The 18230-nt window shown below is 46.3% G+C and overlaps 1 pseudogene; it reads right to left on the reverse strand.

Annotated features, from left to right (window-relative positions):
- The window catches only part of LOC123424627, a 47652-nt pseudogene extending 29924 nt beyond the window's left edge, over positions 1-17728 (reverse strand).
- Positions 17729-18230: the final 502 nt, after the last annotated feature.

Raw genomic sequence — 18230 nt, forward strand, 5'->3', positions numbered from 1 at the left:
TCTGGCTTAATGAACGGCCTGTGCTGCAACTCGAATCGGCCTGGAACTCATGTCATACCACGTTGGTAGACCGACTTGCTCGCAGCCCCCTCAGCCTCAGCCTCAGCCCCCTCCGCCTCAGCCTCCACCTCAGCACCCTCCGCCTCAGCCCCCTCTGCCTCAGCCTCCGCCTCAGCCCCCTGCATCGGTGTCTGCTCCTGGACGGTAGGATCCCGCACCGGTGACACCCTCGTCTGCAAGGGTGAAGTGGCTGAGACAGAAGTAGCCGAGGGTGGTGGCGACTGGCTCCTATCATGCAGCCTCCGTCTCCCACGACCACGTCCTCTACCTCTCTTCTTTCCTACGCCTCTCCCACGGGGCTCCTCGGCAAAGCTGTGCAACAAAGTTCTCCGTAGCTGCCCAGGTGCTATCCTGAACTTATCCCCGCCTGCCATGTCTCACCACCTGTAACGATAAGTAGTTAAATAATTTGTAAAAATTCAAGGACAATAATTAAATGAACAATAATAAATACATGAATAATTCAACTAATAATTGAATAATTAAACAACAATGTTTGGGTGCATACAAAGTACTAATAGTCTGGATCATCTGTCTCTTCCTCATGGTCAATTGAAGCAAAATCATCATCAGTATCACACGTGCCGTCATGACTGATATCGTCATCGGGTTCAGGGACATCATGTGGAAGGCCTTTTTGTAACCGATCAAGCATTGATAGCTCATCGGCATTGGTAACTTCTTCTACTTCCACTTCTTCCTCATCATCACGTGAGTCTTGTTCCTTCGTGTTCAGGGTGGACGTAGAGCAGTTTCGGCTACGACGTCTGACACCACGTGATTCTTGGAAGAATTCTCCATCATATGTTATTGGGTCAATTTGAGGTTCATAATCGTCTTCATTTGGGGGAGGTGGTCTAAGATGTGGCGGCACATCGAACACGACATACCAACCTTCTAGGTTCTTAACACTTTGACGACAGTATGGCAGATAGAAAACTTGGGTGGCCTGTTGAGCCACAATATAGACATCGGCACCGCTTAACTGCCTGTCTTGTCAAATTTCGACAATCCCAAGATGTTCATGATTCCGTCTTGTCTTAGTAGGATCGAACCAATGACATCTGAACACAACAACGTTCGGAGGATTTTCACCATAATAATGAAGTTCGTAGACTTCTTCAAGTCTTCCATAATACTCGACACCTCCCTCGCCTATAGCAGAGACACCGGAATTGTTTGTTTTTCGACCGGGCATTGAAAGCTCTTTGCTAGCAGTACGAAAGCGATACCCATTGATGTCGTACTTCTGAAATGTACGGACCTTAAAGTCAAAACCATTAGCTATTTGTCTCAATTCATCATCGGCTTGCTCATCTGAATTAGCCTAGAAGTTAAGAAAAGATAGAGTTTGGTGTGTTACTCATGAGTAATAGCAACAAAGGAAATCAATTATTATATATAAGGGAGGTACCGTTTTTTTGAACCAAGAGATGAAACCGGGATAGCTGCCTCCTGTCTTTTCAAGAAGTTCATACTCGAGAATGGATTCTTTTTCGACTGCAACACCATTCGAGAATTGTTCGACGTATCGACTGTATCAATTAATAATAGTTGTTAGACACAAAACTTGTGAAAAGTTGCAAAACAATGTACAGAGCACTTACTCGATGTATGGCCGAACTTCTGTTAAATTGTTCAATATATACATCGTTAGTGTGCGCCACTCCTCGACGCACAGCAACTTTGGTTTTTCCACACCAGATGGTGAGAGCTTCCATTTGAAAAGGCTGAGATAGGATTCACGTCGTTTGGGGTCCCCCAGATTGTACCGAGGCTTTGGATTATGCAAGCTGTGCATAGTGGCATCATAGTGTGCTGTTACGAAGTTTGCCACCTCCTCGGTAATGAACGCCTCGGCCATCGATGCTTCAATTCTGCGTTTATTTTTACATCTTCCTCGAAGTGTCTTCTGCATTCTTTCAGTTGCGTAGCACCAACGATTTTGCATAGGGCCACCCAATCTTGCCTCGGTTGGGAGATGCAAAATCATGTGTTGCATCGGATTAAAGAAGCCCGGTGGAAAAATCTTCTCTAACTTGCAGAGCAACTCAGGCGCCAACTCTTCCATGTCATCTATCAAGGCACGCGACAACTCTTTAGCACAAAGAACACAGAAGAAATAGCTCAACTCGGCCAATACTAGCCATTCAGCCTCGGGGATATAGCCACGCAACATCACCGGCATTATCCGCTCAAGCCATATGTGCCAATCATGACTCTTGAGCCCAAAAATTTTCATTTTTTCAATGCTCGCTCCCCTCGCTAGATTTGCAGCATACCCATCGGGGAACAACAACTTTTTTTGCACCCACAAGAGGATTTCCCTTATTGCTCCCTTCTCAAGATTGTACCAGGCAGGTGGTTTGGACCAATTTTTTCTTCCTTTCGGTTCTCGCATGTTTAGTGATGGCCTATCACACAGAGTCTCCTGGTCAACTCTAGCCTTTCTATTATCTTTGCCCTTATCAGTGCCGAAAAATGTGCCAAGAAGGGCCTCGGCGATATTCTTTTCAGTGTGCATCATGTCAATGTTGTGTGGAAGTAAGAGGTCTTCGAAGTAGTGGAGATCCCAGATGCATGGCTTGTGGGTCCAGGCATGTTCCTCATTATAACCCAAGAAATACCCTGGACGGTTTGGATCAGGCTCCATAGATTTTAACTGTTCATTAATTTGTGCCCCCGTCAACGCAGGTGGTGCTGAGTGTTTGACAACTTTACCTTTCATGAAATTCTTCTTTTCTTTTCTGAATGGATGGTCCATAGGCAAGAACTGTCTATGCAAGTCAAAGCAGGAATACTTCCCACCTGCCGGCAACCAATGAAATTTAAGAGCTGCCTTGCATTGTGGGCATGGGAACCTTCCATGCACACACCAGGCAACGAAAAGCGCAAATGCTGGCAGATCATGCAACGAGTATTGGTACCAAACATACATTTGAAAGTTCTCTTTCTTAGTTGCGTCGTATATGTTGACCCCATTCACCCAAGCTTCTTTCAAGTCATCCATCAGCGGTTGCATGTACACACTCATACTCTTCCCCGGGTATTTTGGCCCTGGAACTAGCAACGTCAGAAATATGTGCTTTCTTTGCATAATGGATGATGGTGGAAGATTGAGGGGAATGACAAATACTGGCCAGCAACTATATTGGGTAGCCGTCATACCAAAAGGATTGAACCCATCGAGGCTGATGGCGATTCGACAATTCCTTGGTTCTTTAGCTTTTTCCTTATGTATAATATCGAATGCTTTCCATGCGTCACCATCTGAAGGGTGTACCAACATCGGAACTCCGTGTTCATCTAATTCTTTCCTAATTCCATGTTTGTGCCATGTCATCTGTTTTGCTGTTTCTTCAAGCATGTAAAGTCGTTGAAGTCTTGGTAGGATCGGCAGATACCGTATGACACTCACGGGGATTTTTCTCTGCTTCTTCTCACCTTCACCGTTTTCTACCTCAACATATCTGGAGGACTTGCAAAATGGACAATATGTTTCGTCCGCATACTCTTTCCTAAATAAGGCACATCCCTTCTCACAGGCATGTATCTGCTCATACGGCATCTTGAGTGCACTAAGGATTTTGTTTGACTCATATAGGTTTGAAGGCATAATATGACCTTCTGGTAGAAAGTGCCCAAATAGGGTCATCACTGAGTCAAACAGGTCTCTTCCAATGTTGAACTGGGCTTTCAGAGCCATTACTTGTGCGATGGCATCTAGCTGAGAAATCTTAGTGTGCTCGTGAAGAGGACGTTTTGAAGACTCCAACATGGCATAGAAGGCTTTCGCGGATTCCTCCATCTCTTCATCCTTGTTCCGAGCATCATCAAAGTCATTCATCATGTCTTCAATCCCTGTACCATAATCATCAGTGCATTGACGCAACACCTCGTGTTTGTTACGTTGGGCCGACTCACCATGAAATGTCCACAAGGTATAGCCGGGAGTAAAACCACGCATCTGCAGGTGTTTACCCATTACATCCTTTGTCTGTCGCGAATAATTCTTGCACTTAGTGCAGGGGCACCATGTTTTTGGCTGGCCTTTAGAAAACGCCGTTTCCACGAATTCATAGGTTTTGCTCAACCATTCATCGGTCATATCTCTCTGACTATGGTGACCGGTGTACATCCATTCACGATCAGTCATTCTGGCAAGCTAGCTACATAGTATCCACATATAAAACAATATAAATTATCAATTCATCAAGCTAGCTACATAGTATCCACGAAGGCCGGAACAGAGCAAAATAAAGGGGGCGAAGGAGGAGTTAACAAATGTGCTCACTTTCGAATGCAGGGGAGGTCGTCGAAAACCAATCCCTCGCGGAGAAGCTACTGCACATTTAAATGCACTCAATCAACACAAATACGCACTCGCGGTAATTAAGCTAACTAATACTAACATCTATTATTAATAATTTATTGTTCAAGTTTTGTTACTCTTCTCTTCTTCTATTTCTTTTCTTCTTATTATTTTCTTTCTATTGCTAATAGCTAGCTAACTAATACTAACAGCTAGCTGACTAATACTAACAGCTAGCTAACTAATACTTACATGTACTAACATGTATTGCTAACTAAATCTAACTAAAAATCTACCACTAAGTAATTGCTAACTAAATTTAACTAAAAATCCACTACTAACAGATCTAACTAAGGCCTCCTTCGATTTGAAGGATTTTTCATAGGAAAAACGCAGGAATGCAAATTCCATAGGATCTAACTAAGGCCTCCATTTCAAACGTTTCATTTGTTTCATATTCATGTACTTTTCCTCTGTTTTTCAATCCTCAGTTTTACACATGCATCTTCCATTCTTAAATAGTTGCAACCCACAAAGTATTTTTCCTAAGCATGCAATGCTTCCACACCAACAAACCATGCATGTATGCCACATAATTAATCTACAATCCCACTAAATATACTTTCTATGCATGCAACCCTTTTCTATTCTTAAATAGTTGCAACCACAAAGTATTTTCCTAAGCATGCAACGACTTCCACACCAACAAAACATGTATTTTCCTAAGCATGCAACGACTGCCAAATCACTAGTTCCGATAGTTTTCCTATATTTTTCCTATTCCCATGTTTTTGCGATCCTGTAAATCTAAGAGGCCCTAACGTAGAAAAAATAAACTAAAAAAACAAAAAAAGGGGGAGGAGGACCTCACTGGTGAATCGGGGCGGGGCTGGCGCGGGGCGGCGACGGGGCGGGGCTGGCGCGGGGTGTTGGAATTATGCCCTAGAGGCAATAATAAATAGAGTTATTATTATAATTCCTGTATCAAGATAATCATTTATTATCCATGCTATAATTGTATTGAATGAAGACTTATATACATGTGTGGATACATAGACAAAACACTGTCCCTAGCAAGTCTCTAGTTGGCTAGCCAGTTGATCAAAGATAGTCAGGGTCTTCTGATTATGAACAAGGTGTTGTTGCTTGATAACTGGATCACGTCATTAGGAGAATCACGTGATGGACTAGACCCAAACTAATAGACGTAGCATGTTGATCGTGTCATTTTGTTGCTACTGTTTTCTGCGTGTCAAGTATTTGTTCCTATGACCATGAGATCATATAACTCACTGACACCGGAGGAATGCTTTATGTGTATCAAACGTCGCAACGTAACTGGGTGACTATAAAGATGCTCTACAGGTATATCCGAAGGTGTTCGTTGAGTTAGTATGGATCGAGACTGGGATTTGTCACTCCGTGTGACGGAGAGGTATCTCGGGGCCCACTCGGTAATACAACATCACACACAAGCCTCGCAAGCAATGTGACTTAGCGTAAGTTGCCGGTAAACGAGATTGAAATAGGTATGCGGATACTAACGACCGAATCTCGGGCAAGTAACATACCGAAGGACAAAGGGAATGACATACGGGATTATATGACTCCTTGGCACCGAGGTTCAAACGATAAGATCTTCGTAGAATATGTGGGATCCAATATGGGCATCCAGGTCCCGCTATTGGATATTGACCGAGGAGTCACTCGGGTCATGTCTGCATAGTTCTCGAACCCGCAGGGTATGCACACTTAAGGTTCGACGTTGTTTTATGCGTATTTGAGTTATATGGTTGGTTACCCAATGTTCTTCGGAGTCCCATATGAGATCACGGACGTCACGAGGGTTTCCGGAATGGTCCGAAAACGAAGATTGATATATAGGATGACCTCATTTGATTACCGGAGGGTTTTCGGAGTTACCGGGAATGTGCAGGGAATGACGAATGGGTTCCAGGTGTTCACCGGGGGGGGGGGGGCAACCCACCCCGGGAAAGCCCATAGGCCTTGGGGGTGGCGCACCAGCCCTTGGTGGGCTGGTGGGACAGCCCAAGAAGGCCCTATGCGCCAAAGGATAAGAAATCAAAGAGAAAGAAAAAAAAGGAGAGGTGGGAAAGGAGAGAAGGACTCCACCTTCCAAACCTAGTTGGATTCGGTTTGGAAGGGGAGGACTTCCCCCGTTGGAAGGGGAGGCCCCCCTCTCCCACCTATATATACAGAGGTTTTAGGGCTGATTTGAGACAACTTTTGCCACGGCAGCCCGACCACATACCTCCACGGTTTTCCCTCTAGATCGCGTTTTTGCGGAGCTCGGGCGGAGCCCTGCCGAGATCATATCACCACCAACCTCCGGAGCGCCGTCACGCTGCCGGAGAACTCATCTACCTCTCCGTCTCTCTTGCCGGATCAAGAAGGCTGAGATCATCGTCGAGCTGTACGTGTGCTGAACGCGGAGGTGCCGTCCGTTCGGCACTAGATCGTGGGACGGATCGCGGGACGGTTCGCGGGGCGGATCGAGGGACGTGAGGACGTTCCACTACATCAACCGCGTTCACTAATGCTTCTGCTGTGCGATCTACAAGGGTACATAGATCGGAAATCCCCTCTCGTAGATGGACATCACCATGATAGGTCTTCGTGCGCGTAGGAAAATTTTTGTCTCCCATGCGACGTTCCCCAACACGGGGCAGAGGCGAGTAGGGGCGGCGCGGGGCAGAGGCGGGTAGGGGCGGGCGCGGGGGCAGAGGCGAGTAGGGGCGGCGCGGGGCGGCGCCGGCGAGTAGGGGCGGCGTAGGGCGGGGCGGCGCAGGGCGGGGTGGGCGCGGGGCGGCACAGGGCGGGGCGGGCGCGTGGCGGCGTCGGCGAGCAGGGGCGGCGCGGGGCGGCGCAGGGCAGGGCGGTGCTGGGTGGGAGAGCAGGGTGGGAGAGGTACGTGACAGAGAGAAGAGGGGTTAGGTCGAGGCACGGTGGGATAAGGCACGTGGCTTTGCCCTCAGCCAGCTGTCGGCAAAGACAGGCGTTAGTCTTTGCCCTCAGCCAGCTGTCGGCAAAGACAACCGTTAGTCTTTGACCTCAGCTGGCTGTCGGCAAAGACGACCCCCGTTAAGCATTGGTCGAACGTGCGACCGGGTGAGCCCCCTATGCCGTCAGCCTCGCTATGCCGACAGTGTTTTTGTCCTTTGCCGTCAGCTGGCTAACGGCTTAGATAAAGCGGACGGCATAGATTTTCTATGTCGTCAGCCTCTCCTATGCCGTCAGCATTTATTTTGGCTGAGGGCAAAGTCTCTTTGTCGTCAGCCCCGTGAAATTGCTGACGGCAAAGCTTAAAGCTGTCGGCAAATTATGTTTTTCCAGTAGTGGCTGCGACGGGGCTTATAAACAAGTGTTAGTCCCCCTCGCTGGGTGAGGTGGGACTAAACTTATCGTGCAGCCGAGGAGGGGATTTAGTCCCGGTGCGTGGCTCCAACCGGGACTAAAGACCCCCTGCTTCCCGCCTTCTGGTCTGACCGAAAAGAGGCCTTTAGTCCCGGGTCGTGGCTCCACCCGGGACTAAAGGGGGTCTTTAGTCCCGGTTCGAGCCACGAACCGGGACTAAAGATCCACCTATATAAGCGGGAGTTAGAAAAATTCCAACCCAAATCGTTCGTTTCTCTTCTTCTTCCTCTCCTTCTCCTGCCCGGCGCGGCACACCGATGACCTCGACGACGCCGTCAGGCTGCCCGCCGTCCTCCTCGCCGTCGCCTGCCGTCCTCCTCGTCGTCGCCGACGTCCTCCTCGCCGCCGCCGTCCTCCTCGTCGCGCGGCGCCCTCCTCGCCGCGCGCCATCGACACCTCCGGCTGGTAAGCCCCCCGCCCCCTCCTGCCCAACACTCCGGCCAGTAGAAGAAAAGAAGAAAAAGGAGAAGAAAAGAAGAAAAAGGAGAAGAAAAGAAGAAAAAGGAGAAGAAAGGAAGAAAAAGGAGAAGAAAGGAAGAAAAAGGAGAAGAAAGGAAGAAAAAGGAGAAGAAAAGAAGAAAAAGGGAAGGAAAAGAAAAGAAGAAAAATGAGAAGAAAAGAAGAAAAAAGGAAGAAAGGAAGAAAAAGGAGAATAAAGGAAGAAAAAGGGAAGAAAGAAAGAAAATGATTTTTTTTGTCATTTAATTCCTATTGTTATTAGGTTTGTGCTAGATTATTAGGGTTAGTAATATTTAGAATTAGGAAAAGGAATATAAGAAGAGGAGGAGAAGAAAAGAAGAAAAAGGAGAATAAGAAGAGGGGGAGAGGAGAAGAAGAGGAAAAATAGAAGAAGAGGAGAAGTAGAAGAAGAGAAAAAATTAGAAGAGGAGGAGAGAAGAAGTAGAAGAAGAGAAGAGGAGAAGTAGTAGAAGAAGAGGAGAAGTAGAAGTAGAAGAAGAAGTAGAAGAAGAGGAGAAATAGAAGAAGAGGAAAAATTAGTTTAGGGTTACAAGAAGAAGAAATATTTTTTTTGTCATTTAATTTTGCTATTGTATAGTGTATATGCTTAAGTGTTAATAGTGTTTCTTAGATTATTGCTTAATTTTTCTATTATATATGCTTAAGTGTTAATATTTTAATTTTGCTATTGTATATGCTTAAGTGTTAATAGTTTATTTTTAGCAAGAAAATTAATAGAACTAGTTTATTTTTTTAGTTCATTTTACGATACCTATCCCGCATCCTCGTCATCGACTCGGCGGAGGACACCTCCTTGATCAGAGGGGCCCTGTTCGGGACTGGGCTCCGCCCGGCTGGTATTGGGAGGTGCTACCTTCCGGGGGGCGTAGGTTGGTGAGGAGCCAGCCCGTCGTTGACCTGATCCTTGTTTGGTGGCGGTCGCGTGGGCCAGTGAGGGTGCCGAGGCTTCCGGACACCGCGGAGGTGGTACGTCACCGTGTCAGCGAGGAGGATGAGCACGTCCGTCGCTACATGGTTGCGTTGGAGGGCAGGTTCGAGCATACCTGGCAGGTTCTTCGGGGATCTCACTGGAGCTATGATCCTGTAATGGTTCCTTCTCTTTGGGTGTCCACCGCCCACGCCGATAACCGTCGGGCGCTACGGTTCTAGATGTATCAGTGATGCTATATGTATGATAGTATTCGAGGAGTATTAGTGATAATATTCGACGATGTACGGACAAAAGAGATGATGTATTTGCTTATAATTGAATGCATGCTAATTTGAATACTACTTTATTTTACGATTTGGTTTTGCTTATTGAATGCTCAAATTGGAAAAGTACTCCTACTTTGAAGACTATGCAGAAATCTAGGAGTCCCGGGTGGAGCCACGACCCGGGACTAAAGTTGTTTTGGAACGGAGTTCCTGATCAAATGTCCGTTTTTTGCAGAACTATGGATCCACATATCAGGAACCTCGAAGAGGAAGAACTTCTCGAAGATATAATCAAAGACGGCCCCGACGTTGAACCAGCTGAATCTCCGTCGTCATATCTAAACCCCTCCGGATATGGAATGGAGGTCGAGCGACACGAAGATGAAGCCGATGGGGCAGGAGATAGGTCCAATGACGGAGAAGGTGATAGCTCCACTGATGGAGAAGCCGGTGAAGAAATAATAAAGTCCGGCGAGGTATACATATGAAGTTCGACAATCACTTGTAATATGTGAAAAATATTGGAGATAGCTCTATATTGTATACATATACATTCATTTGACGAATGTTTCTCTCTCTTAGGCCTCCACATCGAGCAAAGCTATGAAACGAGGCCCGACTAGAAAGTTGGATGCACGGAGGCATTACACCTTTGAGGTGATATTGCCTACGGGCGAACCCAAGCTTCCTAAGAATGCTGCTGACACATTCAAGAAGCAATGCAGAGTTCTCGTTCGGGATCACGTCCCGATCAGCGTTCGGGAGTGGAACAAGCGCAAAGGGGCAGCCGATAGTGACTATGTCGCCGAAAGGTACAAAGATAATATTTGGAATGATCTCTTGTCACATTTCAACCTGCCAGAATGTGATAATGAAGACGCCACAGACAAACTGAGGGCCAAAGTCAAGCAGTGGACTCTAAAGAAGATGGCCGAACTGTTCCGTAGCTGGAAGAAGAAGCTATGGAAAAACTATCTGAAGACAAAGAAAGTGCCAGTATTTGAGGGGTATCTAGCCAAGCAGGCGAATCACTAGAAGACATTTCAAGAGTACAAGGAGTCAGAAGATGCCCAGGCATTATCAGAAAAGAACAAGATAAATGCCGACAAGAAGAAATATCACCACAAGCTGGGGCCAGGGGGCTATGAGACTGCCATCGCAAAGTGGGATAAGAAAAAGCAAGATCTGCTAGATAAAGGCATCGTACCTGAACCACTCCGTGATGAGTGGGAATTGAGAGCAAGAAATTGGTTCCTTGAGCATGGTGGTTCGTACGACGAAGAAACAGGAGACCTCATCTGCAGTGACGGTCTTAGGATACCCAGGGAGAATTGGAAAAGGATAGTGAAAGAAATTAAGGAGGGAAAAAGAAAGTTCACTGCAGATAGAGATAAAGATTTGCTCACACTGGTCCTCGGCAATGACGAACTTGGAGGACGAACGCGAGGCTTCGGTCGTTCTTACCCGTGGTGGCTTGGGTTTGCCAGAGACCAAGACACTTACAGAAGCCGAGAGAGAGCAAAGAAGCGGCAGCAGGATGAGGAGAATGAAAAGTTCAACCAGTTGCTTGCCAGGATTAACGAGCAATAGAAGCAGATTGATGAGCTTAGAGGAGTAGCCCGCCAGGAAGATCGTGCACTTGATATTACCGGCGCTCCATCTAAGCGGAAAAGCAGTGTGGATGAATCTGAGGCCCCGCCCGACGATGCACGAAGAATGATAGAGGGCGGTCCCGGCTACCCCGTGGATGGAATCAAGGAGTCAACATCATGTGAACTCCATCAGAAATTCAAGAACATATCCATGAAGGTGGCCGTCGGACAAGCTTTACCTTCTGGCCCTGATGCACGCTGGCATGGCCGTGAGATTCCACCTGGCTTTGCTAAAGTCGAGGTGGATGAAATCATGGCGGGGTTTCATGATATGGAGCTCGACATAGCTGGACCCGAAGATGAGAGGACACTCGGAGAAGTACTGGGTGGAGTCATCCTATGGGACAAGAACTACATCAAGCTTCCAGGCTCGGCCCCAAGGACAACACCGTCTCTGAGTCGTCGCAGGTCACCTACACCTCCATTACCTCCAAGCCCTCCACATGACGTCGGCCAGCACAACACGAGTCCATCTCGATCACCGCCGCCGGACTTGGGTCGTCCGTCTCCGCCGCCACCCGCTCCGGATACTAAGCGGAAGCGTGCCACCAAGAACGCTCCGCCAATGATTTCTAAGCGACGGAGCCCCCCAAAGCGCAAACGGTCGCCCCTCCCAAAGGTACCTCATGCTAATCTTCCTATCAGACCTTATGATTGTACCCCCGAGGAAAACGCCAGGATAGCAAAGGAACATCCTGATGCGCAGATGAAAAAGAAGGAACCCGAGCCCCGCCCGGAATACACCGAGAAGCAAATAGCATTTGCAAAATACTTCATGAACCTTCCGTCACAGTATGACTTACACCATAAGCCTGATGACTATACACGCACATTGCAGAAGGAAGTGAAAAAGAGCAGATCACGTGCAAGTGCAAGTGGGAGCAAATCAAGTTCAACTACAAGCAAGAAAAATCAGACATTCCTCAGCTTGGACAACAGGCCAAACAGTCGATCCCACCCCTCAGGGTGTTAACCGAGAATGTCTCCCCTCCGGTGCAGGGGCAAGATTTCGAATTAGCAAAGAAGTGGGCGGTTGAATGGGGTATCTCGGTTGAAGACATTCTGGCTTCCCAAGACGACAGGTTACCGAAGGCTGTGGTAGCCCCTTAGCCACAGTTTGTCATGGGAGCGCCTTTGGTCAGCAAAGATGATCTCCCAACAAATATGCGTTACTTGCATACATGGTACTTAAGTGAATCAAAGAATGGGAGAACGATGATCGTGGTAAGTGTCCCACGGGAGTACTACGACCGCCCCGAAGAAATCCATATCGACTTTGATGAACTCTTCCAGATGTACAATGGCGACGCCCTCGACAAATCGCTTATGAGTTGCTATTGTCTGTAAGTTTTTCAATTCGTTGTCTACATATACTTGTTTAGTTATTTCAATTCATTGTCTATATATAACTTGTACTCTATTATGCAGAATGAAGATTCTGGATTGTAAAAAAAAGAACATCATAAATATTGGGTTTATTGACCCAGATAAAATACATATAGCGACGCTAACTGATAAACCCAAGGAGATGGAGGAAAACCTTCTAAGGTTTCTAACAGATCAAACTTTCTGTGACCACATACTGTTTCCATACAACTTCAGGTGAGGGTCTTTACTCTGTTGTGTCCATTCACTTATAAGTGTAATTGATAAGTTACTGACACACACACACACACACACACACAGATATATATATATATATATATATATATATATATATATATACATGTGCAGCTTCCATTGGATTCTGTTGGACATTCAAATTGATAAGTTAAGAGTTGATGCCTTCGACCCATTATCGAGACCCTTGGAACAGTTCCAAAGCCTGCAGGACATGCTCCAAGGGTAATTTCAATCATTCTTGTGCTCTATCGGTCTCTTTCGATGATTTTCTGATATATCAATTAATGAAAAACTTAGCAAATCATTATCCATGTCGAGCAGGGTTTGGAAGCGGTTCAAGTGCGTGACTCCCGGTATCGAGCCTGAGAAGCTGACCTTTAGAGCGGCTCAGGTAAGTAGTAGTATGATATACTTCTATTTTCAATACATCTATGATGCTAGATTATTATTTTGATTATATATAATATATTCTCGTAAAGTGCAACCAGCAGCCACGGGGAACGCATCTATGCAGATACTATGTTTGCGAGACCATTCGCACGTTTACCTCTGAGCACAAGGATCACAGATTCGACGTAAGCAATGAACATTCACACCTCTATTTTTACCCGTCATTCTTTGTTATCATGATTGATATTCATATTCATCTCCTCTTCTTATATAGTACACGGCCATGAGGACGAAGGTCCTACCAGAGCAACGCGCGATTGTTGTTGCAGAGGAGCTTGCGACCTTTCTGAGGACGGAAGCTATAGATGACAAAGGAGAATTTAGTGTAGCTAGGGGCCATTATTGATGTTCGTCCATGTAATCGAATAGACGGGCTCTAGTCCCGATAATTCAGATCTGCAAATAATTGTATATATATGCTCGCTTGTAAGATAAGTTAATCTTATATATATATATGCATAATTATTTCTATTTAAATTATATGAAAACTAATTCCCGAACACCAAACGAGGCATCACGTTAATCTTCCGAACACCAAAACCCTAAAACCCTAAAACCCAAAAATAATTTCATTCAAAAAAACCCAAAAATAAGCAAAATCTGAAATTTTTAGTCCCGGTCCGTGTAACGAACCGGGACTAAAAGGCCTGCCCTTGGGGCGCTACGAGGCGCCCACGTGGAGCACCTTTAGTCCCGGCTTGTAACAGGGCCGGGACTAAAGGTTAGGCCTTTAGTCCCGCCCCTTTAGTCCCGGTTGGTGAACCGGGACTAAAACCCCTTACGGGCCGGGGCTAAAGGCCCCGTCCCCACTAGTGTAAACATGAGGAGACCATGATCTCTTTGGATGAAAATAATGTCCAAGATATACCACAACTTAATGAACAAGAGAATGAGGCTTTAGTAGTCACATTCACAGAAAAGGAGGTATACGATTCAATAGCACAAATGAAACTTAATAAAGCTCCGGGACCAGATGGGTTCCCTGCAGAATTTTATAAAAAGTATTGGAATGTCATTAAGGGGGATTTAATGGCTATGTTCTATGATTTATTTAATGGTAGACCTCAACTATTTCACCTAAATTTTGGAACAATCACGCCGTTGCCAAAAAAGGTGGACGCTTTGCGCATTCAACAGTTCAAACCAATTTGTTTACTCAATGTGAGTTTCAAGATTTTTACTAAGGTTGCAACTAACAGATTAACGAAGATAGCTGATGTTGTTGTCCAACCAACCCAGTCGGCGTTTATGCCAGGGAGACACATCTTGGAGGGTGTTGTCGTCTTACATGAAACGCTTCATGAAATTCACACAAATAAACTAGATGGGTTATCTTTAAAGTGGATTTTGAAAAAGCTTATGATAAAGTAAAGTGGTCTTTTCTTCCACAAGCTTTACGTATGAAAGGGTTTAATGATAAGTGGAGACAGCAGGTTGACACTTTCATGAATAAAGGGAGTGTTGGAGTTAAAGTTAATGATGACATTGCTAATTTCTTCCAAACACATAAGGGGTTAAGACAGGGTGATTCAATGTCACTTGTATTGTTTAACATAGTAGCAGACATGTTGGCAATACTCATTCAAAGAGCCAAAGAGAAAGGTCAAATAGGTGGTCTTATTCCATATCTGGTAGATGGTGGGGTGTGTCTATCCTACAATATGCGGATAATACAATTATTTTCATGGAACATGATATGGAGAAAGCGAGGAATATGAAACTAATATTGTGTTTATTCGAACAATTATCGGGGTTGAAAATTAATTTTAACAAAAGTGAACTCTTATGCTTTGGGAATGCAAGAGATCAGCAAGATGCATATCGGCAGCTATTTGGTTGTGAGATGGGTTCTCTTCCTTTTAGCTATCTTGGGATTCCTATACATCATAGACGTTTAACAAATAAAGAATGGAAATGTATTGAAGAACGATTTGAAAAGAAACTAAGTTGCTGGAAGGGCAAGCTTATGTCATATGGAGGAAGGTTGATTTTAATTAACTCTGTGTTAACAAGCCTACCCATGTTTCTTTTTTCTTTTTTCGAGATACCTAAGGGGGTACGCAAAAGACTAGATTTTTATAGATCACGTTTTTTTGGCAATCTGATGAGAATAAGAAAAAATACAGATTAGCTCGTTGGGATATGATTTGTAGACCCAAAGATCAGGGCGGATTGGGAATTGAAAATCTAGAAGTTAAGAACAAATGCTTACTTAGCAAATGGATTTATAGATTATCCACTGAGACTGAAGGTATGTGGATTCAAATCTTAAGAAATAAGTATCTTAACACAAGAACTTTAGCTGAAGCAACAATTAGGCCCAATGATTCTCCTTTTTGGAAAGGGCTTATGAGGATAAAGTGTTCATTTTTCCAAAGGGTTAAATTTATTGTAGGGAAGGGTACCTCGACAAGATTTTGGGAAGATACTTGGCTTGGTAACACACCACTTGCTCTACAATATCCCATGCTCTACAATATTGCACAGCGTAAACAGGACTATGTGTCCACAGTTTTACAATCTGTATCTATTAATATGCACTTCAGGAGAGCTCTAGTAGGTACACGTTGGGAGGCATGGATACACTTGGTAAGAAGACTTATGCAGGTCCAGGTCCAATTAACAAATATTCTGGACAACGTTAGATGGATTTTAACTGTGAATGAGATATTCTCAGTAAAATCCATGTATACATATTTGATCAATACAGGACCGTTAGCTACATCTCTGCATATCTGGAATATTAGAGTGCCATTACGGATTAAAATCTTTATGTGCTTTATGCACAAAGGTGTGGTATTAACCAAAGGTAATTTAATTAAACGTAGTTGGAGAGGTAGTTTTAATTGCTGTTACTGCCATCAACATGAAACAACCAGACCTTTTTTTTGGACTTCCCTCTTGTAAAACTACTCTGACGCACTGTCCATATTGCTTTTAATGTGATTCCACCTACAAACGTGGATTCTATTTTTACAACGTGGCTCAATGGAGTCAACGTTACAGTATCGAAACTTATTAGAATTGACACATGTGCTCTCTTGTGGGCTATATGGAATACCAGGAACGACATAATCTTTAATGGGAAGAAATTCAACAATTTTTTGCAGGTCTTACTTCGAGCAACGTCCTGGATCCGTATATGATCATTACTCAGTCATGTGGACATCAAGGATCTTATGGCTACTGGATGCAACCGATGGGAGATGACAGCACGGGTTATCTTCAACCGGTTTGGATGGCGTGCTAGTAATAGACTAGATGTATAGGCATATCGTAGTCTCATATTAGTTACGCCGGATGTGGCAAGTTATTAAGATATGGTTTATTTTCAGTCTTTGTTGTTACTTTTGCTTATCAATAATATGGCTGCATGCATCGATTGATGGAGAGGCAGGGGGTTATTCCTCCTTTTCCAAAAAAAAGCAGGTTCTTCTCACCGAACCCCTCTGTCGCATGAAACAAGTCTTTGTAAGAGAATCGGTTGGGGCTTAACGAAACCTCCCAGTCCTCTTGCACCTCGGAGATATTGATACGCCGTCTTGCACAGACGTAAAGTCCGACGCCAACCGAAATCAGTGTCACCGATGCTAAGGCCAGCATGAGCTTCAGTGACATGGACATGGACGGTGGCGGGATGGATTGGTTTTTGTTGGTCCATGCCGATGGCAAGGCCGGCATCACCGAGATGTCCAGTATCGGGGCCGGGCCGTGCAGCGCAAAGCTCCAGCCGAGGATGAAGTGTCCGGAGGTGATAATGCGCATCGCCGACGAGAATCCGACGTATGCCGTGCTCTGCACCACACCACAGAGGTCGATGGTGGTCTGCAGCATGGGCCGCTTGGGCCTGACCACGCCCAGGGGAGCCATGGTCATAGTGATCACCGTTTCCTTGCTGTCATAGTCCACCTACACTTGGATGGCTTTCCAGCTTATCACAGATAGGTTTAGCAACCGCCCGGTGCCGTCATCGTAGTTTCTGATGTTGGCGGAATTGAGGGACACCAGGCTATCACCGTCGACACCGACGTACTTGTTCTTGATGTCACTGAACTGGGCATTATAGAGTGCGTGTCGAACTCCATGGCGAAGATGCTGGCGTTCTGGTTGCCGTTGCTGTGGCCCAAGGGCTGGCTTGCCAACGCAGTGGAGAGCACCTGCATGCCAGGAGGCGGAGATGAGAAAGGCCAGGCCGCGGACGCTAAGGTCGGCATGCCGGCCGTGGCCGAAGATGGCGAAGACGAAGGTGGTCGAGAAGGACTGCACGGGGCCCGTGCCGTTCGAACCGGAACCGAACGGCAGCGGGGACGGGTGGAAGGCATGGCCTTTCATCTTGCTGGTGGCACCGTTGGTCAGCATGAGGAGACCGTTCGGCAGGACTGTGCTCGCGCCGCCGAGCGTCAGGTTCGCGCCGCCGAAGCCGTTGAGGACGAACTGCCAACAATCATAGCTGCCGGTGGCCTCGAGGCGGCATCGACAGGACGAACGGGGCGACCATGTGGGAAGGCTTGAGAAGCATGGCTCCCGTATCCTATCCTTCGCTAAGGTACTTGGGTGTCTATAAGAGTATGTTCAACCGCCGCTGCTAAAACAGCGCCCCGCCCCCAAAATTTGAGCTTTTTATCGCGCGTGCAATACTAAAATGAGCTTCACCGAACGAGCCATAAACGCGCCCACCACATATAGATTACAGTATGCGGTGGGCTGTTCCAATCGTCATCGCATCCCTGTGTATTTGGTGCGTCTGCTTTTGCGCGCTGCACACTCGAGCGCTCGTGCCGCTCTCTCTTCACCGCGCCAACTTCCCGGCCCGCGCCGTCGTCGGCGAACTGACCCGATGGACGCCCTCGTCGGCAACCCCCTCACCCCTTCCTACACCCGCGACCCCTTTGCGGCAGAGGCCGCCGCCGCCGCAAACCCTAGCGCGGGGAGCTTTGGCTTCGCCTCCGCTGGCGCTCCTCCAAGCACCGGCGTCGCCCGCGGCCTTTTCATGCGGCGGGTGGCCTCGCGCCGGCGCTCGC

This window comes from Hordeum vulgare, chromosome 2H (assembly GCF_904849725.1).
Source record: "Hordeum vulgare subsp. vulgare chromosome 2H, MorexV3_pseudomolecules_assembly, whole genome shotgun sequence".
In the NCBI taxonomy this organism is placed as follows: domain Eukaryota; kingdom Viridiplantae; phylum Streptophyta; class Magnoliopsida; order Poales; family Poaceae; genus Hordeum; species Hordeum vulgare.